Genomic DNA, 23,982 nt, shown 5'->3' with positions numbered 1-23,982 from the left:
TCTCCCTCTTCTCCCTCTGTCCGCCCCCACTCATGAATGTTGCACTCTCTTTCTCTCTAAGTGAATAAATAAAATCTTTGAAAAAAATAAATAAAATATACTGCAACAATAACAACAATAATACAAACAATAATGACATAAAGTAAACATTATATTTAATGATAACATCTTGAAAGATTGTGCCTGATCTAGAAGAAGAAAAAGATGCTCGCTATAACAAGTTCTATTTAACTTTGTACACATCTGTACAGGCTTCCATCTTAGTCTTCTGCTTCATCCCAATAAACTTGGGGCAGGGGAAGAAAACTGGCACAAATATATTGATACTCATGCTGTTTGTTGTGTTGTGAGTAGTACATTTTTGTCTCTAACCTAGGAGTCTTGTGTCTTCTGCCAGCATTCATGAAACTAACTTACTAGCTTTTAAATAGGGTAAAATAAAATTCTAGATCTAAAAAGTATATACCAATAGAAATATGAATATATTTGCACCAGGATGTATAAAAAATGTTCATAACCATACTAGCCAAAAACTCCAAACTACACATCTATATTAGAATAGAAAAGTAAATGGTGGAACATTACTATAGTATAACACCATATGACAGTGAAAATGAATAAGCTACTGCTACATTGATGGATTTCACAAATATAATGTTGAGTTAAAGAAGCCAGTCACATATTGTATGATTCTGTTGAAATAAAGTTAAAAAGAACAACAAGTAAATTAATTTATGAATTAGACAGGATAGTGGTACTCCTTGGGGCAGGAAATATTGAGACCAGAAGCATCATGCAGGAATCTTCTGGGTTCTGATGATGTTCTTTTTTAATACCTGTTTGTTGGTTACATGGATGTATTCTTGGTGTCATAATTAATTGAGTTTTACACTTATGATTGTGAACTTTTATTGTTTTTCAGTTGAAATCTTATTGTAAACAGGTAACACTTACATTATAAATAAATACATAAAATATTTTAAAACTAAAATACAAAAGATGGGCAAGCTCTTTGTAGAGAATATTATAAAATGTTATTAAAAGACAATAGAGAATATCTAAATAAACCAAGAAATATGGCATTTATACAGACAAGAACATATAAATTCTGCTAAAATTTTCTTTTTATTAAATAAGCTTGCAATCAAAATTTCAACAAGTTTTTTTTTTTTTTTTTTTTTTACATATTCTCTATAAGAGGTTTCCAAAGCACCTGGGTGGCTCAGTTGGTTGAGCTCCAACTCTTGGTTTCGACTCAGGTCATAATCTCATGGGTTGTGAGATTGAGCCCTGTGTAGGGCTCTGTGCTCAGTGGGGAGTCTGCTCAAAGATTCTCTCCTTCTGCCCCCCCCATGTGTTCTCTCTCTTTCAAATAAAGAAAATAAAGAAAAAAATAAATAAAATAAAAATAAATTAAAAATAAATCTTTAAAAAAAGAGGTTTTGAAAATTTATCTCTGAGGTGGGGGTGGGGCCTTCCTTATGAACTATCAAGATATCATAAAATTATATTAAGACAGGTTGATGGTAGTGCACAGTTTGTCAATTGAAAATGGAACAAAGTAAAGAATCCAGGGCTATATTCATGCACCTATGAAAATTTAATTCATAATGAAGCTTGCATAAGTACTTTGAATGCAAAGATGGGACGAATATCCCTGTGAAAGTTTGGAGTACTAAATAATTGATGGTGAAACATTGATTACACCTATTGGAAAAGAAATCTTATATCACACCACACAAAAATCAATTCCAAGTGAATTAAACATGTAACATAAAAAGCTAATCTATAAAAGTTTTAGAAGAAGATACAGAAGAATTTCTTCATATTTTTGAAGTGGTACAAGATTTCTTAAGACACCAAAGACAGTGGGGTGCCTGGGTGGCTCAGTCGGTTAAGCATTTGCCTTCAGCTCAGGTCATGATCCCAGCGTTCTGAGATCGAGCCACACATCAGGCTCTCTGCTCACTGGGGAGTCTGCTTCTCACTCTCCGTCTCCGTCTTCTTCTACCTCTCTCCCGCACTCATGCTCTCTCTCTCAAATAAATAAATAAAATCTTAAAAAAAGATACTAAAGACAATAAAAACTAAAGGAAAAGAACAATATATTTAAATACATTAACCTAAGTACTTTCGATCATCATAGGATGCCATAGCATGAATATAAATACAAGACAAAAACTGGAAAAAGACAAACATATACAACTGAAAACAAATTAATAAAAAATATTAAAAATTCCTATGAATCAGTAAGAAAAGATCAACAGCCAAGGGGAAAAGAAATGGATGGAAGACGTGAAAAAGCATTTCCCTTAAGAGGAGACAAGAATGACCCAGGAGAAGCTGTTAAATTTCCTCAGTAATCAAAAATATGCACATTAAAAACCACAATTATTCCAGATGTTATTTCACCCATCTGGACTGTCAAAAGTTAAAAACCCTGATACTGTGTATACTGGTGAAGAGAAGGAGAAACAGGCTCTAATATACTACTAATGAAGACATAATTTGGTTCCATTTTGCAAAAAAGGTTAAAATTACTCTGTATATTAAACATGTATATAGCTTATCATCTAGTATTTGTAGTCCCAAAGGCACATATCTACAAGAATATGTGTACAAGAACACATAATACTGCTTATAACTGTAAAAACAGGAAACAACATAGTTGTTATAACAGCATAGTTATACAGTATAACACCATATGAAAAAATGACAATTTTTTTAGTAAATGAGATCAAATATAAAAGTATTTTTAATAAACATGCAGAACTAAAATGATCTTTTATAATCCAGAGAATATGAAATTATATAAAATAATCCAGCTGTAATCTGTTTGAGGCACATGTAAAACAATGAAAAGTGTTAAACAAAGATGTATCATACATATACTAAACAAAAATTAATATGTAATATGTTAATATTATCATTAAAAATAAGATAAAAGACCTTAATTACTTATCATAAAATATAAAAACAAATGATGAAAGTAATACAAAAAAAGAACTGAAAAATCCAAAACAGTAGCAGGAGATTAAATTTTTTTCATTTTTTCCACTTTCATTGATGTTTAACATATTACGTTGCATTAATTTAGATGTAGAACATGATTTGATATATGTATATATTGTGAAACGATCACCATAATAAATCTAGTTCACATCCATTACCTCACATTAGTCACACATCTTTTTTCTTGTGAAGAGAACTTTTAAGATCTACTCTCTTAGCAACTTTTCAAATATATAATGCAGTATTGTTAGCTATAGTCATCATGCTGTACATTACATTCCCAGAACTTACTCATCTTTTTTTTTTAAGATTTTATTTATTTGTTTGAGAGAGAGTGAATGAGAAAGAGAGCGAGAATGAGCCTAGGGGGGAGAGGCAGAGAGAGAGGGACAAGCAGATTCCCCACTGAACAGGGACCCCGATGTGGGGCTCAATCCCAGGACCCTGGGATCATGACCTGAGCTGAAGGCAGATGCTTAATTGACTGAGCCACCCAGGTGCTCTAGACTTATTCATCTTATAACTGGAATTTTGTACCTTTGACCACCTTCACTCAATTTCTCCATTCCCACCCTTCACCTCTGGCAACCACCAATCTGATCTCTTGGGGACCAAAATCAAGAATTAAAGACTATTAACAAATATTGACAGTATAAAAAGTGTTTATTACAAAATTGTAATGCAAATAAAATACAGCTGCAAAAAGCAACATTGAAAGATCTCAAATTATTTGAACAAAAATACCACATTACAGAAGATGCATAATATATTATTATAAAGTATAAAATTAGAGAAAGTAAATATATATTACATAGGAATACATGCGTGAATATTAAAACTTCAATGAAAAGTGGATACTTCGTATTAGTGATCTTTAAAATGAGAGAATAGAATGTATTATGGAAAGCAATATGGTGCTCTGTATTTTTTATCTATTTTCTAAGTTGGGGTGTAGATACCTAGTTACTGTATGTGTGCATTTTATACATTTTTGTATGTATGATAAATTACTAATTTTTCTGAAAATATATTAGCAATATAGGTAAGGAAGGGGAAAGGTAAGGAAGAGGAAAAAGCGTATGTTGACTTTCAGGTTTTCTGGGTTTTGTGGGCCCAGGGTTTCAATTTTTTCCTCTTGGCATTCTCCATATGCTGCTTGAGCTTCTTCACAACATGGTGCAGGGTTCCAAGAGTGAGCATTTCAAGAGACAGAGCATGAACCTTCCAGTTTCTTAATGTCTAAGCTCAGAAGCTGACACAGTGCCATATTATATTGGTCAGGAAGACCCAGATTAAGGCAAAAAAACAGAGACTCCACCTCTTCATAGAAGAGTGTCAAAATATGTTGGAGGCAGTATTTAAAACTGCCATAGTCCACCCATTGCCACAAATTAATTTTTATTCTTCCCATGTGCAAACTACACTCACACCCTCCCAATACCCCTCCACTCCCAAAAGTCTCCTTCCATTAAGGATCAGGCTCGGGCTCAGGCTTGAGCTTCAGGATCATGTTATAGGTATCAGGTCTTAAATAATGTTCCTTGGGCATATGTTCTTTCGAACTGAAGACCTGTAAACTAAAGAGACAGGTTATTTTCCCCACCCATACAACAAACATACGATGGTGGGATGAGCATCGGATAGCCACATTAGGTACCCCCATTCAAAAAGGATGAAAATGGATGCAACACTGGCTGGTCCATAGCAATTGCTGAACTCTCTGGGCATGTGTTGCTAGTTCCTTATTGCCAGTTTCCAGTCCTGCTCCCTGTGTATGATTTTCTGTGGCTTAGTTCCATCCTCCGGGATTTGGATCTTGTCCTTTGAATCATTCTACCTTCCCCATAGTAAAACAGAGTTTGCAACTGAATCTCTTTCTCAGCTCTCCTTGCCCATAGGAAGGCATAAGTTGGGGCTCTAAAAGTGTCTTCCTTTTGTACTGCCTCTGTCCATTATAGTTCAAGCCAGCAGTGCTTCTTCCAGAATAATTATCTTTAAACCTGTGTAGATTTTCTATACACGTTATTGGGGTTCACTCCACTAGATGAAAGCTACAGCCAAAAATATCTTTGAGATAAATCCTGTTCTACTGTGGATTACTGAGGGGCCATGTCCTTAATTTTCTTAGAGGCCCCATTACTTAATGGAGAGGGTCTGTGAAAACATGCCTTTAACATCTTTAGAAAGTCTTTTGTCTGTTTGATAGGCTCTATAAGTCATTGCCTTAAATCTTCATAATGTCTTAGCAAAGGGTCTTATAGGCCTGCCATGGATTTGACCTTTTTGTAGAAGCCGTATTTTAATTTAAGAATATTTTATCATCCAGAGAGTCTGGCAATAAGATGTTTTTATTTTTGAGCCTAGCAGATCCTGAATCATTTATATTTCCTCTAAACTTTCCTCAAAAACTCAACAGTTCCCTTCTTAGCTCATCTTTCTCCTCTTTAATTTGATAACAAACAGCTAGAGGAAACGAGGGAGGACCTTTAACACTTTACTTGGAAAATCCCCTTCACGAGATAATTGAATTCAGTGGATGTATTCCTATTTCCACATTTCTTCAGGGGACAGTGTTACCAAATTTCTGTCACTGTATGATAAAAATCCATTTTCTACCAGCTTTCAATGATATTTTCCTTATTTTAAACCTCCACCAATAACATTATGAAGTCTTTTAGATGTTTGCTAACATTCTCCTCATCCCTTGAGGTTTTTAATAACACTCTCCTTATATTTTCTACTTCCACCAACAGACCCCTCAGTGCCCTTCCAACTTCTTGAAGTCAAGGTCACAGATTTTTGTTATAGCAGTGTATCACTTCCAGCACAAACATCTGCATTAATTATCTATTAGTGCCTAACGAAACAGCCCCAAACTTAACTGGCATACACAACAGCAGTCATTTACTTTGTTCACAAGTCTACAATTTGGGGGGCGCCTGGGTGGCTCAGTCGTTAAGCGTCTGCCTTCGGCTCAGGTCATGATCCCAGGGTCCTGGGATGGAGCCCCGCATCGGGCTCCCTGCTCCGCGGGAAGCCTGCTTCTCCCTCTCCCTCTCCCACTCCGCCTGCTTGTGTTCCCTCTCTCGCTGTGTCTCTCTCTGTCAAAATAAATAAATAAAATCTTTAAAAAAACAAAAAACAAAAAACCCCCAAAAAACCACAAGTCTACAATTTGGTCAGGGCTCAGTGAAAACAATTTGCCTCTTACCCATGCCATATCAGCTAGGGAAGCTTGACTGGAGCTGGATGAGCCACTTCCAGGATTTCTTCCCAAATGGCTGGAAAACTGGTGTTATCTCTTGGTTCTTTTCCACATGACCTTCTTCACAGTATTGGTGTGGGCTCCCTCACAGAATGGTGACTATATTCCAAGAAACATGGTGTCTCCTTAATTGGCTTTAAAGCAGGATTTATCTCAAATAGATGCTTGGTTGTAGATTCTGCCTAGTGGGGTGAACACCAATGAGGTTTGTGGAAAAATTTATAGAAGTTTAAAGATAATGGCACCTATTTCCCAAGAAACAAATGGTCTTTATATTCTTAAGAAGTTGCCATTTTCTTAAGACCCCGTTCTGGAAATGGGCACAGCTTTTTTTGTTAGTGACGCATTCACAGAGTGAAAAATTCTAGGGATGGGATATATACCTTAACTCTCGGTGAGGAAGGGTCAAAGAAATTTGGGGCCATAATTACTTTCTATCTGTCTCCTTCTTTCATTGTCAAACATTCACAAACTGTTTTTGATCCTTGCTTTCTCTCCTTTCTCACCTCCCACTCTTTAATTCAGTCATCTGGCCTTCGCTAATCCTCAGCTACACTGAAAACTACTCTTTACTTTCGTTCTCAGCAATGATACCAAGGGCGCAAGGGAACTTTTCAGTTCTTCCTTTGTTTGGTATCTCAGTAGCTACTCGGTACTGCTGAAAGCACTTTTTCTTAAAAATGTCTTCCTACTGACTTCGGTGACTCCTGGCCTCTCTTGGCATTCTCTCTACTCTTTCTTAATAAAGAGCCATGCTCCTCTTCTCAATTTTGAGGCTGCTTCATAAGCAACACTGGTGAAAATACTGTAAGGTATGCAGGGATATTTGTGGCAAATTCAAGTAGAAAAAAAACGAGTTTTATTTTATCTAATGCTAAAAGTTGACAAAACATTATTTTCAACCCATCTTTCTAAAAGACAGGCTGATATTTAATAATTCCATTGTCTATTCCTGCCTGTCAAATTATTTTTGTTTGTGTGCTAGTTAGGTAGTCAGATTTAATGACTGTTTCTAAATTGTCATGAATGTGTTTGAATTCTAAGGTCTTTTGATTTTAAAATTGTTCTCTTCTAACAGTAGGGGTTGACAGAAGGTAAGAATTCTCCTGGTCCAGATTCCTCACCAGGAGGACACAGGCTCACACAAGCCTGAAGGAGCTAGTCACTAATTTATTGAGCAAAAACTTTGAAAGGAATTGATATTAATAATGACCCTTAGTGACTCATTCATGTTCAAAGGGGATACATTTATTAAATGTTTGTTTACGTGCTTTTGTAGTAACCTGTTTTTCCCCATAATAATTAAGACTACTTCAGAAAGGAGGAAATAGTGCATATTATTTAAAGATATAATAACCTATAGTGTTTATTAAGACAAATTCTCTGTTTTAGAAAGAAATGTTATCACCAACGTAAAGTAAAAGTAGGCAAGACTATCACTGATAGGAAGGCTAAAATATACTAATTTACTATACCTAACAAGAAACATCATTTTGATCTTGAAGTGATATATGTTTTTTTTTAAATTTTTACTACTGGCTATGCTTACACATTTTAATTGTTTTATTAACATATAATGCATTATTTGTTTCAGGGTTACAGGTCTGTGATTCATCGGTCTTACACAATTCACAGTGCTCACCATAGTACATGCCCTCACCAATGTGCATCACCCAGCCACCTGATCCCTCCCACCCCCCACCACTCCAGCAACCCTCAGTTTGTTTCCTGAGATTAAGAGTCTCTTATGGTTTGTCTCCCTCTCTGGTTTCGTCTTGTTTCATTTTTCCCTCCCTTCCCCTATGATCCTCTGTCTTGTTTCTCAAATTCCTCATATCAGTAAGATCATATGATACTTGCCTTTCTCTGATTGACGTATTTCGCTTAGCATAATACCCTCTAGTTCCGTCCACATCATTGCAAATGGCAAGATATCATTTTTTTATGGCTGCATAATATTCCATTGTATATATTTACCACCTCTTCTTTATCCATTCATCTGTTGATAGACATCTTGGCTCTTTCCATAGTTTGGCTATTGTGGACATTGCTGCAATAAACATTGGGGTGCATGTGCCCCTTCAGACACTACATTTGTATGTTTAGGGTAAATACCCAGTAGTGCAATTGCTGGGTCGCAGGGTAGCTCTATTTTCAACTTCTTGAGGAACCTCCATACTGTTTTCCAGAGTGGCTGCACCAGCTTGCATTCCCACCAACAGTGTAGGAGGGTTCCCCTTTCTTCGTATCCTCCCCAACATCTGTCATTTCCTGACTTGTTAATTTTAGCCATTCTGACTGGCGTGAGGTAGTATCTCATTCAGGTTCTGATTTGGATTTCCCTGATGCTGAGCGATGTTGAGCACTTTTTCATGTGTCTGTTGGCCATGTGGATGTCTTCTTTGCAGAATTGTCTGTTCATGTCTTCTGCCCATTTCTTGATTGGATCATTTGTTCTTTGGGTGTTGAGCTTGGTAAGTTCTTTTTAGATTTTGGATACTAGCCCTTTATCTGATATGTCATTTGCAAATATCTTCTCCCATTCTGTCGGTTATCTTTTGGTTTTGTTGACTGTTTCCTTTGCTTCGCAAAAGCTTTTTATCTTGATGAAGTCCCAATAGTTCATTTTTGCCCTTGCTTCCCTTGCCTTTGGTGATGTTTCTAGGACGAAGTTGCTGCGGCTGAAGTCGAAGAGGTTGCTGCCTGTGTTCTCCTTTAGGATTTTGATGGACTCCTGTCTTGCATTTAGGTCTTTCAACCATTTTGAGTCTATTTTTGTGTGTGGTGTAAGGAAATGGTCCAGTTTCATTCTTCTGCACGTGGCTGTCCAATTTTCCCAACACCATTTGTTGAAGAGACTGTCTTTTTTTCCATTAGATATTGTTTCCTGCTTTGTCAAAGATGAGTTGACCATAGAGTTGAAGGTCCATTTCTGGGCTCTCTATTCTGTTCCATTAATCTATGTGTCTGTTTTTGTGCCAGTACCATACTGTCTTGATGATGACAGTTTTATAATAGAGCTTGAAGTCTGGAATTGTGATGCCACTGGCTTTGCTTTTGTTTTTCAACATTACTCGGGCTATTTGGGGTCTTTTCTGGTTCCATACAAATTTTAGGATTATTTGTCCTGTTTCTTTGAAAAAAGTTGATGGTATTTTGATAGGGATTTCATTAAATGTCTAGATTGCTCTAGGTAGCATTGACATCTTCACAATATTGGTTCTTCTAATCCATGAGCATGGAACGTTTTTCCATTTCTTTGTGTCTTCCTCAATTTCTTTCAAGAGTATTCTATAGTTTTCTGAGTACAGATCCTTTGCCTCTTTGGTTAGATTTATTCCTAGGTATCTTATGGTTTGGGGTGCAATTGTAAATGGGATTGACTCTTTAATTTCTCTTTCTTCTGTCTTGTTGTTGGTGTATAGAAATGCCACTCATTGCTGTGCATTCATTTTATACCCTGCCAATTTACTGAATTCCTGTATGAGTTCTAGCAGTTTTGGGGTGGAGTCTTTTGGGTTTTCCACATAGAGTATCATATCATCTGCAAAGAGTGAGAGTTTGACTTCTTCTTTGCCTATTCGGATGCCTCTTTTTGCTGTCTGATTGCTGTGGCTAGGACTTCTAATACTTGTTGAAAGCAGTGGTGATAGTGGACTTCCCTGCCATGTTCCTCACTATAGGGGAAAGTTCTCAGTTTTTCCCCATTGAGAATGATATTTGCTGTGGGTTTTTCATAGATGGCTTTTATGATATTGAGGTATGTACCCTCTATCCCACACTATGAAGAGTTTTAATCAAGGAAGGATGCTGTACTTTGTCAAATGTTTTTTCTGCATCTATTGAGAGGATCATATGATTCTTGTTCTTTCTCTTATTAATGTATTGGATCACATTGATTGATTTGTGGATGTTGAACCAACCTTGCAGCCCAGGGATAAATCCCACTTGGTCGTGGTGAATAATTCTATTAATGTATTGTTGGATCCTATTGGCTAGTATTTTGGTAAGAATTTTTGCATCCATATTCATCACGGATATTGGTCTGTAGTTTTCCTTTTTGATGGAGTCTTTGGTTTTGGGATCAAGGTAATGCTGGCCACATAGAATGAGTTTGGAAGATTTCCTTCCATTTCTATTCTTTGAAACAGCTTCAGAAAAATAGGTATTAATTCTTCTTTAATACCTATTAAAGTATTAATTAATTAACACCTATTAAAATATTAATTCTATTAATTAATAAATAGAAATAATGCCTATTCTTCTTTAAATGTTTGGTTGAATTTCATGGGAAGCCATCTGGCCCTGGGCTCTTGTTTGTTGGGAGATTTTTTAGTACTGCTTCAATTTCATTAGTGGTTATAGGTCTGTTCAGGTTTTCTGTTTCTTCCTGGTTCAGTTTTGGTAGTTGATACATCTCTAGGAACGCATTCATTTCTTCCAGATTATCTAATTGCTGGCATATAGTTGCTCATAATATGTTCTTACAATTGTTTGTATTTCTTTGGTGTTGGTTGTGATCTCTCCTCTTCCATTCATGATTTTGTTGATTTGGGTCATTTCTCTTTTCTTTTTGATAAGTCTGGCCAGGGGTTTATCAATCCTATTTATTCTTTTAAAGAACCAGCTTCTGGTTTTGTTGATCTGTTCTACTGTTCTTTTCGTTTCTATTTCATTGATTTCTGCTCTGATCTTTATTATTTCTCTTCTCCTGCTGGGTTTAGGCTTTATTTGCTGTTCTTTCTTCAGCTCCTTTAGGTGTAGAGTTAGGTTGTGTATATGAGATCGTTCTTGTTTCTTGAGAAAGGCTTGATGTGCTATATACTTTCCTCTTAGGACCACCTTTGCTGCATCCCAAAGATTTTGAACAGGTGTGTTTTCATTTTCATTTGTTTCCATGAATTTTTTTAATTCTTCCTTAATTTCCTGGTTGACCCATTCATTCTTTAGTAGGATGCTCTTTAGCCTTCATGTATTTCAGTTCTTTCTGACTTTCCTCTTGTGATTGAATTCTAGTTTCAAAGCATTATGGCCCCAAAATATGCAGGGAATGATCCTAATCTTTTGGTACTGGTTGAGACCTGATAGTGACCCAGGATGTGATCTATTCTGGAGAATGTTTCATGGGAACTAGAGAGAATGAGTTTTCTGTTGCTTTGGGATTGAATGTTCTGAATATATCTGTGAAGTCCATCTGGTCCAGCATTGCATTTAAAGCCTATAGGGGCATTTAGCCCATTTAAATTCAGGGTAACTATTGAAAGACATGAATTTTGTGCCATTGTATTGCCTGCAAGGTGACTGTTACTGTATATTGTCTCTGTTCCTTTCTTTTTTTTTATTGTGTTATGTTAATCACCATACATTACATCATTAGTTTTTGATGTAGTGTTCCATGATTCATTGTTTGTGCATAACACCCAGTGTTCCATGCAGAACGTGCCCTCTTTAATACCCATCACCAGGCTAACCCATCCTCCCACTTCCCTCCCCTCTAGAACCCTCAGTTTGTTTTTCAGAGTCCATAGTTTCTCATGGTTCGTCTCCCCTTCTGATTCCCCCCCTTCATTCTTTCCCTCCAGCTATCTTCTGCTTCTTTTTTTTTTTAACACACAATGTATTATTTGTTTCAGAGGTACAGATCTGTGATTCAACACTCTTGCACAATTCACAGTGCTCACCAAAGCATATACCCTCCCCAATGTATATCACCCAGCCACCCCATACCACCCAACCCCTACCACTCCAGCAACCCTCAGTTTGTTTCCTGAGATTAAGAATTCCTCATATCAGTGAGGTCATATGATACATGTCTTTCTCTGATTGACGTATTTCACTCAGCATATTACCCTCCAGTTCCAACCGCATCATTGCAAATGGCAAGATTTCATTCTTTTTTTTTATTCTTATGTTAATCCCCATACATTACATCATTAGTTTTAGATGAAGTGTTCCATAATTCATTGTTTGTGCATAACACCCAGTGCTCCATGCAGAATGTGCCCTCCTCAATACCCACCACCAGGCTAACCCATCCTCCCACCCCCCTCCCCTCTAGAACCCTCAGTTTGTTTTTCAGAGTCCATCGTCTCTCATGGTTCGTTTACCCCTCCGATTTCCCCCGCTTCATTCTTCCCCTCCCGCTACCTTCTTCTAAGATTTCATTCTTTTTGATGGCTGCATAATATTCCATTGTATATATATACCACATCTTCTTTACCCATTCATCTGTCGATGGACATCTTGGCTCTTTCCATAGTTTGGCTATTGTGGACATTGCTGCTATAAACATTGGGTTGCATGTTCCCCTTCAGATCCCTACATTTGTATCTTTGGGGCAAATACCCAGTAGTGCAATTGCTGGGTTGTATGGTAACTCTATTTTCAACTTTTTGAGGAACCTCCATACTGTTTTCCAGAGTGGCTGCACCAGCTTGCATTCCCACCAACAGTGTAGGAGGGTTCTCCTTTCTCCACATCCCTGCCAACATCTGTCATTTCGTCTCTGTTCCTTTCTGGTCTATGTTGCTTTTAGGCTCTCTTTGCTTAGAGGACCCCTTTCAATATTTCTGGTAGGGCTGGTTTGGTGTTTGCAAATTCTTTTAGTTTTTGTTTGTCCTGGAAACTTTCTATCTCTCCTTCTATTTTCAATGACAGCGTAGCTGGATATAGTATTCTTGGCTGCATATTTTTCTCATTTAGTGCTCTGAAGATATCATGTCAGTCCTTTCTGGCCTGCCAGGTCTCTGTGGATAGGTCCATTGCCAATCTAACATTTCTACCATTGTAGGTTACAGACCTCTTGTTCTGAACTGCTTTCAGGATTTTCTCTTTGTCTCTGAGGCCTGTGAGTTTTACTATTAGATGTCAGGGTGTTGACCTATTTTTATTGATTTTGAGGGGTGTTCTCTGTGCCTCCTGGATTTTGATGCCTGTTTCCTTCCCCAAATTAGGGAAGTTCTCTGCTATAATTTGCTCCAATATACCTTCTGCCCCTCTCTCTCTTCTTCTTCTGGGATCCCAATTATCCTAATATTGTTTGCTTTATGGTATCACTTATCTCTCTAATTCTGCCCTCATGGTCCAGTAGTTGTTTATCTCTCTTTTTCTCAGCTTCTCTATTTTCCATCATTTGGTCTTCTATATCACAAATTCTCTCTTCTGCCTCATTTATCCTAACAGTTAGAGCCTCCATTTTTTATTGCCCCTCATTAATAGCCTTTTTTATTTCGACTAAGTTAGATTTTAGTTCCTTTATTTCTCCAGAAATGGATTCTCTAGTATCTTCTATGCTTTTTCAAGCCCAGCTAGTATCTTTAAAATCATCATTCTGAACTCTAGTTCCGACATCTTACTAGTGTCTGTATTGATTAGGTCCCTGGCAGTGGGTACTGCCTCTTGTTCTTTTTTTGAGGTGATTTTTTCTATCTTGTCATTTTGTCCAGAGGAGAATAGTTGAATGAGAGAAAAAATGCTTAAAAAAATGTTAAAAGGGTAACAATCACCCCAGAAACATACGCACTAAACAAGTCAGAAGATACCTGAAAGTGGGGGGGGGGGGGGATAAATAAAGGAAAAAAAAAAGAATATGATCAGGCTGGTGAAAATAATGGAGCCACACACTAGATTTTGGGTGTATTTTGGTCTGTTAGAAGAAACTGCCTCACAAAATTTTAAAGAAAGAAAACCTTATATACATACAAAAATAAGGGAAAATATGATGAAGGGATGGAATATGATTATAAAGATGAAAATTAAAAAATTTTAAAATTGGAATTGATGAGATAAGAAGTTGGTTGAAAAAAGAATGAAGAATAATTTAAAAAAAAAGAGAGAGAGAGAATGGAATCAGGTGGGAGACCAGGATAACGTCATACACTAGATTTAGGATATATTTTGGTCTATTAGAAGAAACTGTATCCCACAATTTTAAAGTCAGAAAAACTTATATATATATATGTATATATATATATATATATATATATATATATATATAATAAGGTTAACTACAATGAAGAAATAGAATATGACTGTAAAAATGAAAAATTAAAAAATATTTTAAAAAAGGAATTGAGGAGATGTTGGATGAAAAAGGAAAGAAGAAAAATTCAACTAAAAAAATAGAAAAAGAAAAAAATAAAATATAAAAAATTAACTTTGAAAAGCTAAATCACATGGGAAAAAAGCCATGAAATCTATGTGCAGTATTCCCCTAGCACTGGGGTTTTGCCGTTCTCATTGATTCATAAACTTGGTCTTGGCGGGTTGTTCTTGCTGATCTCCTGGGGGAGGGGCCTGTTGCAGTGACTCTCCAATGGCTTTGCCTGAGGCAGAATTGCCCCGCCCTTGCCAGGGACCAGGCTAAGTAATCTGCTCAGGCTTGCTCTTGGTAGCTTTTGTGCCTTGCAAGCTTTCGGTACAGCTTTGGTGGACAAGGATGAAAATGGTGGCTTCCCAATCTCTGGTCCTGGAGGAGGCGAGAGCTCAGAGCCCCACTCCTCAGTGTGCCCTGAGAGAAAAGCAGTCAATCGCTCCTGTCTCCCTGGTCTCCGGCTGCAATCTGTGCTCACCCGGCCTGTGACTGAGCATTTCTATCTTTGGCACACAACCCTGTTTGGAGTCTCCAAACCCAGCAGATTCCTGCGGTGCGCTCCCGCACCACTCCTCCTGGGAGAGGAAGGGTAGTGTCCCCCGATCTGCTGCTTGTCACATCCCTGCTAGAGGAGCAGTGGCCCGACTATGCTGCGGATCATGGTTTATGGCAACTGCGAGCTAGGAGCCCACTCCTCGGCTCAGTCTTTGCAGCTGGCTTCCCCGCTCCAATACCTGGGAGCTCTGCCACACTCATGCACCCCTGGTCTTCCTGTGACCCCGAGGGTCCTGAGACCACACTGTCCTGTGAAGTTTCCACCCCCCGCTTAGCCACTGGTGGGACATCCCTCAGCGGAGCAGACTTCTAAAAGTTCCGATTTTGAGTTTGGAGGTGTTCTGAATGGTTTGATAACTATCTAGCTGAATTCCTGGGACCAGACAAAATTTAGGTCTCTTACTCCTCCGCCATCTTGTTTTGAAGTGATATATGTTCGTTGACACTGTAACCATTAACAATATTTATACCTTACAATTTATTCAACACATTTTTATTGAACTAAGCTGGGATACAATGAATAAAATATTTAAAATTCCAGCCCTAGAGAAACTCACATGTTAGAGATTAAACATTCTTTTGTTGGGTAGAAGAATTAGTTCTCTATATTTTGAACTTTGATATAGACTTTTTCAAATTTTTCTTTTCTTTTTTTAATTAAAAAAATTAAAAATTTTTTTCAAATTTTTATTTTATTTCAGTGGTGGGTAATTATTAGTGGAATGTTCTAATTAATTAATGAAACATTTTGAGGTAACTCTCATATGTTATATTTCCAAAAATATTCTTTATTTAATTTTTGCTTTTGAAAATTTAACTTTATGATGGGAAATCAAGAGAGTATGCAATAAAAACAAATAGTACATTAATAATATTACTGCTATGTTGCAAGATTTCTCTTACATGTTTAGAGAAAAGAAATATACTTACCTAATATGTTTTCCAACTCAAATAAATTTATATTAAAATAGCTTCCATGAATTATTAGCATTATTTCACTTACTTTATGAGCCAATGATGAGGTCATTCTCTACAGAAAAAGGGCCAGAATATTATCTTAGATTTTTCAAAGAGACTAAAATAAAAATCTAAGTATTATCTAGCACTCATGCTGATTTAAAGGTATACATAGTTCAAAGCAGGTAATTTTCATGATTTTATTGTTTTTGACCTAAGTAAACTGGAGCCCACTCTTCCTTTATAAGTTTATCCAAAATTAATCTAGAAACATTCTATTTCAAATGTAAGGGGAATAATATAATTAGGTTATAATGTCAAAAGTACTCATGCAGAAATCATATTAGCTTTACTCAGTTTGTAACTCAAAAGAATTATGTCCCATTTTGTCTAAAATCTATTGATAATATGATTCTGCCTTCTAATATCTGTTGTGAAGGGATGATTTTATTAGTTTTTAAGTTATTAATGTACTGTAAGTTGACTTTATGTAACATGCCTTTTAAGAAGATGATGAAAATATTAACTCTTTAGTTAATCTGAAGCTAAATCTTCCCAAACCTAAATTCATCTTAGGAAATTCATATAACCTATAAAAATTGGAATAATGATTTGAACCCCATCTCTTCCACATATATCTGTTTTTCTTCCAATATCAGGTTTCAATATAATCCAGGTTAGTCAGGTTATTTCAGAAAATTAGATTGAGAACAATTATCATCAAGAAAAGAAAAAACCTTTCATAGCATGCTTGAAATGAACCAAAGAGATGTTTCTTTCATTTCAGTTTTTGTCTTCTTAAAGCATTTACCTATTTGGTGGTTTATTACTGTGAAGAAAGTGGAACTTCCTGTGAAAGAATGAGAACTGATAAAAGGAAAACCTGCCCAAAGTATAGTCCATAGACCTCAATAATCTATATTAATTCCATAGCTCTTGTGAGAAAAAATAGCAGCCACATAAGTTGGGGTTAATATCTGCCAATCAGATAATGACACTTGTGAGGATTTAAATATTTTGACTACTGTTAAGTCTTGGAAAAATGTACTGGATTTTTTTTTTTCCAGTTATAATGTAGCCGCATTTCCTTCTATGTTCTCCCCTCTTATAAGACCTGAAACTTCTAAATAAAACTACATTTGCCTCTACGATTCTAGTTGCAATTTACAGTCTGTCAAATAGAGTTGTTCAACTCTGGGCAGAAGCATGGGCCTTTGAAAACGAGATTTTTCAGCAGCCTCCAGGTATTGCCCCCAGACAATTGCTTCCGAGTATTCAGACAACTGGGGCATTTAAAAAAAATTTTTTTTTTAAGATTTGTTTATTTATTTGACACACAGAGACAGAGAGAGAAAGCACAAGCAGGTGGAGCGGCAGGCAGAGGGAGAGGGAGAAGCAGGCTCCAGAAGAAGCAGGGAGACTGATACGGGGCTTGATCTCAGGACTCTGGGATCATGACCTGAGCCGAAGGCAGTCGCTTAACCAACTGAGCCACCCAGGCGCCCCACAACTGGGGCATTTGATAGAAGTTAGCCACAGTTCCTAACCTGGGTGTCCAGAGCAACTTACTAATTCAATCAAAATGAGTGGTAAACTAGAGAGCTAGTGTTGGTCTTTCTATGTCTTCACTCCAGTCTTTTCAGTATTTTTAAAAACACTACACTCCTTATATTAATTCCCTTTCTGCTTCTAATATCTAAAATAGTGTCTATTTTCCTGATGAAACTCTTAACTGAAAAAGAGTACTTACAGCTTGTGTACCATTGTGGTTTATCAACAATGACTTCCTTTGGTGAATTGTTTTGCCAAGGGCAAACCAAAAATATCTGTTTAAATGTATGTGTGCTTATTTGTGAGTTCTAAAGCTGGATCAAGACAACATTCAAATTAAAGTTTTTTTTATTGTTAAAACTTATATAACATAAGTTCACCATTTTAACCTTTTAAAAGTATACCATTCAATGATTTACAGTATATTCACAATATTGTGTAACCATCACCACTGTCTAATTCCAGAACATTTTTATTATCCCGAAAAGAAACCACACATAGTCCATTCCCCCCATGCCCAATATCTGTGGGTAATCAATCACAAATCTACTTTGTGTCTCTATGGATTTCCCTCTTCTAGACAGTTAATATAAATGGAATCATACCATATATGACCTTTAGAGACTGGTTTCTTTCACTTAGCATAATCTTTTCAAGGTTCATCCATGTTGGTGCATGTATCAGTGCTTCATTCCTTTTATCGTTGAACCATAATCCATTATATGGATATACCACATATTGTGCATCCATTCATGATTTGTTGGACATTTGGATTGTTCCACATTTCGGCTATTATGAATAATGCTGCTATGAATATTTGTGTACAAGTTTTTGTGTGAACATATGTTTTCAGTTCTCTTGGGCATAGATCTAGTAGTGGAATTACTGCTATACACATGGTAACTTTATGTTTAACTCTTTGAGGAACTGTCAAGTTGTTTTCCACAGTAGCTGCACCATTTTATATTCCCACCAGCAATGTGTGAGGGTCCCAATTTCTCCACATGCTCACCAACTCTTGTTATTTTCCTTTTTAAAAGCCATAAATAGCTATTTTAGCAGGCGTTAAGTGGTATTTCATTGTGGTTTTGATTGGCATTTCCCTAATGACTACTAATGCTGAGCATCTTTTCATATACTTATTGACCATTTGTATATTTACTGTGGAGAAATGTCTATTTAAATACTTTTTGGGTTGTCTTTTTATTGTTAAATTGTAAAAATTCTTTATCTGAATACTAGATCCTTATCAGATAAATGATTTGCAAAGATTTTCTTTCATTCTGTGGGTTGTCTTTCCACTTCCTTGATAGTGTCCTTTGATTTTTATGAAATCCAGTTAATCCATACTTACTTTTGATGTTTGTGCTTTTGGTGCTATATTTAAGAAACTATTGCCTAATTCAAAGTCATGAAGATTTACACCTATTTCCTTCTGACAGTTTTATATCTTTACACCTGTATTTGGATCCATTTTGATCCATTTTGAGTTACTAATTCCCTTTTATACAATGTTACTTTTGCATTATTTTGTTTTATATTCTTCTTATTCTCTCCATTAGTGCAGATAACTGAGAACTAGTTCTATTCTGAAATTCTGCTGGTTAAGAAAGCTTTCACAAATTAGGCAGCAATGCCAAAAGAGGAAATTCAAGCATAATGACTTTAAAAACATAAAGTGCTATTTGAGTCCTCTTGGAATAATACTGTTGTTAACACGTGGAGTTTGAGCTACATTGTCAGCCACTATAAATTTTTAACCCAATTAAGAAATGCATCATAATGTATACTTCTTTCTACTATTTGTGTCCTCTACTTCAATCTTCTCCCTTATCTCTTCACCAAGAGTTTTTATTGGAATGCTGTTGTTGTAATTGCTCTAAAAAATCACCTGAATTAAGGTCACATTAGAGCTTCTTTAAAGTATAAAACTTTTAATCACAATAATCCTGGAGTCACTTAAAATGTGCTCTCCCCTGTGGACAGAAAATAAGAACATGTGAGGTTAGTCAGAATTAAGGAGACTACTGAGGAATGATAACATTAGAACTCTGAATTTTTTAGGTCAGGGATTATAACAGAATCTTCAGGGACCATGTTCAGGGTGGTTGACACTTTCTTAGGTTAGTTTTAGTAACTGAGAAGCACTGGAGAACATGTAAAGGTCCCTTTGCATGGGGAATTTTGTTTTAACAAATGACATTATGAAAACCAGTTGAACATAAGATTGCTTTCTAATCTTGAATTCCAATCAAGATTAACACTGTTTTGTTGCATGACTAAAAGTACTACTACTTTTCTTTTTGAATAACTAGACTTGTATCAAAACAATTTTTAAAAAATCCCCTATTTAACAATTGGTTTACCAATGAGGTTCTTTAAAAAAGCTTGTCTATGTGATAGAAAATAGATATTTCTTTCTCAAGGCTTTGAAATCCACACCTACTTTTGTTAAACATAAAAATACAAAGTCTTTTTTTTGGAACACTACATCTAAAACTAATGATGTAATGTATGGGGATTAACATAAGAATAAAAAAAATACAAAGTCTTTTTTTTTTTAAAGATTTTATTTATTTATTTGATGGAGAGAGGGAGACAGCTAGAGAGGTAACACAAGCAGGGGGAGTGAGAGGGGGAGAAGCAGGCTCCTGCCGAGCAAGGAGCCAGACATGGGGCTGGATCCCAGGACCCCAGGATCACAACCTGAGCAGCCGCTTAATGACTGAGGCACCCAGGTGCCCCCCAAAGTCATTTTTAAATGTTATTTGAAATTTAAAACTTAGTATGAATTGTTGTTTTATAGATAATATATAAGTAGCATATTTGAAGCATTTTTCAAACTAGATCTAGAGGCCCTAATGTCTCCCTCCCTGTTCCAAACCCAGTTACAAGATTCTAAGATATGGTACCTAGAAATGGTATCTTTCCCAGGATTCTGGGTTGAAAAGTCACTGCTCCATACAATGTAAAATATCTTTCTTCACATTTTTGTGAGCCCAGGAATATCAGGATCAATCCAGAAGTCAGACCCAAGATCCATCCAGCTAGTATTTTGGGAACAGAGGTTTTGTTTTAAGCAAAGTCCTGGTTGAAGATGAGAAAGGCATTAATATGCAAAGAGCAGAAGGAGGAACAGCAAGCAACAATGCTGAGAAAGAAGGAAGTAAAGGAAGGAAAGTAGGAATGTGAAATATCCCAGAAGCCAGAGAAAGAAGTATAAACCAAGTTCAAACATTCAGAAATTCAAAAACAAGGATGTAGTCAATTAAACACTGACAATTTCCATTAGACATTGAGAAATGAGACTATTGGTGACCTTTGCCCAAATTGCTTATAGTGAAATTATAGAGTAGATCCTGAAAATGAATGCAAAATAAGGAAGTGGAGCCAGCACACAAAGGAGTTTACTGAGAGAAGAATGAGAGCACTAAAAAGGGATGTAAATTGGGGGGGGGGGTGTTTTGTTTTTTAAGATACAAGATATTTGAACATATTTATAGAATGCAGGGAGTAATACAGAAATAGAGAAGAGAAAGGGAATCTTTAGAAAAACATATTTTTAAAGGAGACAGGCCAAGATGTGTTCATGATAAACAGTGGTCACAAGACTTAAAAAGGTCCAAGCCTTGAGGAAAGGCAGTGAAAATGGTTGAATCCTCATAAAATGTGTGTTGATGACGAGGGCAAACGGGGAGTGGAATTCTCCCATGATGAGCTCTAAGAGGGAAAATTATCTGCCAAGGGTGAGAAGCTCAGAAATTATTTAGAGGGCTTGGAAGGTATTGAAGGTAAGAAATGGCAGGTGAGTGAAATATATCTGAGTGTTTACCAAGGACATTATGAGAATATGGCTAATATCATTTTAGGACATCAATCAGAAGTTTAGTGATTTTTTTTTCTCCCAGTGACATTAGGAATACTAAAACAATGGCAGCTGGATTGGAGAGAAGAGACAGACTTTAGAATTTTAAGTTTTGAAGATATTTATTTTTTTTCTGGATGGTCACTGGTACCTTCCTTTGAATTTTCAATTTTATTTTTGCTTTATTTAAGGTAGTCTTATTTACTGAACCTGAGAATGCTGAATAAACTCCTGAGTAAACCTTGGAACTAGGAAGAGCCTCAACACTTGATCTATTTCAGCCCCCATGATTTCATACAAGTTAAGATGTCAGATTTTTTGTGGATGATGTAATCAACCCTCACAGATAAGCCCAGAGCGCATAGCTAGTTAATGGCTGAATGGAGATACCGAATATCAGGAAGAAAAATACCACCTGGAAAACATGATGAACACATTTCCAGGGATGATGGATTGCTGGGGACTCATTTTGCAAAATGTGGTTTGGGAAATTGTTGTGCACTGCTTATTGTGTATAATGTAATGCAAGGTGATTGGACACTGATAACCCAACACAGGTTTCCTCTTTAAAGATTTTAAATGGCTTTTTATTCCCATAATGATGTGTTGGACTTTTAAAAATCTAAGCATGTACCTCCTTTTGAAAATGTATCGTCTACCAAAAGATACACAGTAGATCTAGCTCTCTGAGCTAAACACCTCTGGTAATTAGTGAACATGAAACCAGAAGCAAAAGTAAATAAACCCTTTATGCTGTTTTTGGCACCACAATAGAGCAGCTGGTTGAGCATCAGTGTGTTTTGTTGTTCAAGGTTTTTATTAGGTCATAACGAAATGTATATTAAAGGTTTTCAAGAAAGAGCAAAATGGAATAAACCTAATGGGCTAATTCTACACAGTGGAAAAATCCTTGATAAAACAGCTTTCAGAATTCAAGTTATTATAAATTTTCATAAAATGCTAAAATAATTAAGAAATCTCCTTGGAACAAGATGACAATTACAAGGTAGCTACTTTTAGGACTACATTAAATTGCACCCACTCTGCACTATGCAAATATTGGGATTTTATTCTGTTAATGGGATTTGCTTTGCTTTAAGACATGTTTCATAAAGCAACATATATAGAAATAAACTGCTGTTTTCAAGTTTTTGCCTTTTTTCCCCTTAGGAGGTCTTGAAGAAAGCCTAAATAACGAACACATAGCATATGCATCTATATGAATACATAGCATATAGAAATATTATTCATTTGTTCAGTGTTATTAAACCTCTCCTTTATGCAAAGCACATGCTAGGCATTTGAGAGCTACAGATTCATTCAATTAAATAAATAGCTATTCAACATCTACAATGTTCAAGACATGAATATAGAGATGATTAATCATGGTCTTTGTTCATACGAATCTGATCATCTCTTACATGTACTCACTGGAAAAGGAAGAAAGTAAAACAATAATTGCAGATATGCACACTGAAGTCAGCCCAGGGTTGTTTGTTTTCATAGCATCTACAAGTGACTAATTCACTAAAGGAGAATGTACCTTCTCTCTGCTGGTGGTGGGGAGAGTAGTTTGTCTGCTATTACATTGGTCAGGGCAGGAAATTACAAATGCCTGAACCAAAGCAGTAAAAGTAGAAACAGACACATAAGGGCACATCCAGTTAACATTTAAGTGTTATTATCAATAGAAATTAACGTGGAACTAGATGGATTCAGTGAACAATACAATTTGCTTGTATTATCAGGAATGTCCTGGTTGCCCTGAAATCCATCTATGATATATCTTCTGATTTGAAGCATTGTTTAAACAACTATAAAGGTCTGGGATTAAAATTCTAACTGAAACACAATCTTGTCTGTTCTTCATTTTTATTATTTTCATGTATACCTTCATACAATGATAGATATTTATATGCTTTGTTAGGATGTTTTAAGTTGTTCTTCATTGTTTTATATTTCAGTTTTTGAAACAATGCTCATGTGCCATGCATACCACATTAGGTACTACAGATAAATCAGTGATCAGAACAGATACGCTGCTTTGTCATAAAGGTTGCAGTGTGATTACAAATGCAATGTGTGCTCTGAAGGAAAATGGAGTGGTGCTGTGAGGATATTGTCAATCCAGAGATGGACATGGAGGTAGAGAGGTAACGAGATCAGAGAAGGCTAATCTGGAGCACTGAATATTTACATGAATGAATAAAACAGTGAATGATAAATGAATAAATTGGATTTTAAGCCCCAAAGGTTTACCTTTCTCAAAAAAAAAATATTTAACAGCTTTATTGAGCTATAATTCACATACTATAAAATTCACCCATTTAAAGTGCACAATTTAATGGTTTTGGTATATTCACAGAGTAAGGCAACCATCACCACAGTCAATTTGGGAGCATTTTCAATACACCCACAAAAAACTCAGGCCTACTAGCAGTCACTGCACATTTTCTCTGAACTTCTCTCTCCCCATCCTCACCAGCACTGGGCAAGCTCTAACTTCTTTCGGAATCTATAGATTTGTCTCTACTGGACATTTCATATAAATGGAATCATGCAATATTGGTCTGTTCTGACTGGCTTCTTTTTTAGTATAATATTTTCAAGATTTATCCATGTTGTGATGGCATGTGTGGGCACTTCATTCCTTTTCGTAGCTGAATGGTATTTAACTGTCTGGAT

The sequence above is a fragment of the Mirounga angustirostris genome, unplaced genomic scaffold (assembly GCF_029215605.1).
Source record: "Mirounga angustirostris isolate CCGP_5_RB_7025 unplaced genomic scaffold, mMirAng1.0.hap1 SCAF_2, whole genome shotgun sequence".
NCBI lineage: Eukaryota > Metazoa > Chordata > Mammalia > Carnivora > Phocidae > Mirounga > Mirounga angustirostris.
This window is presented reverse-complemented; position numbering follows the sequence as displayed.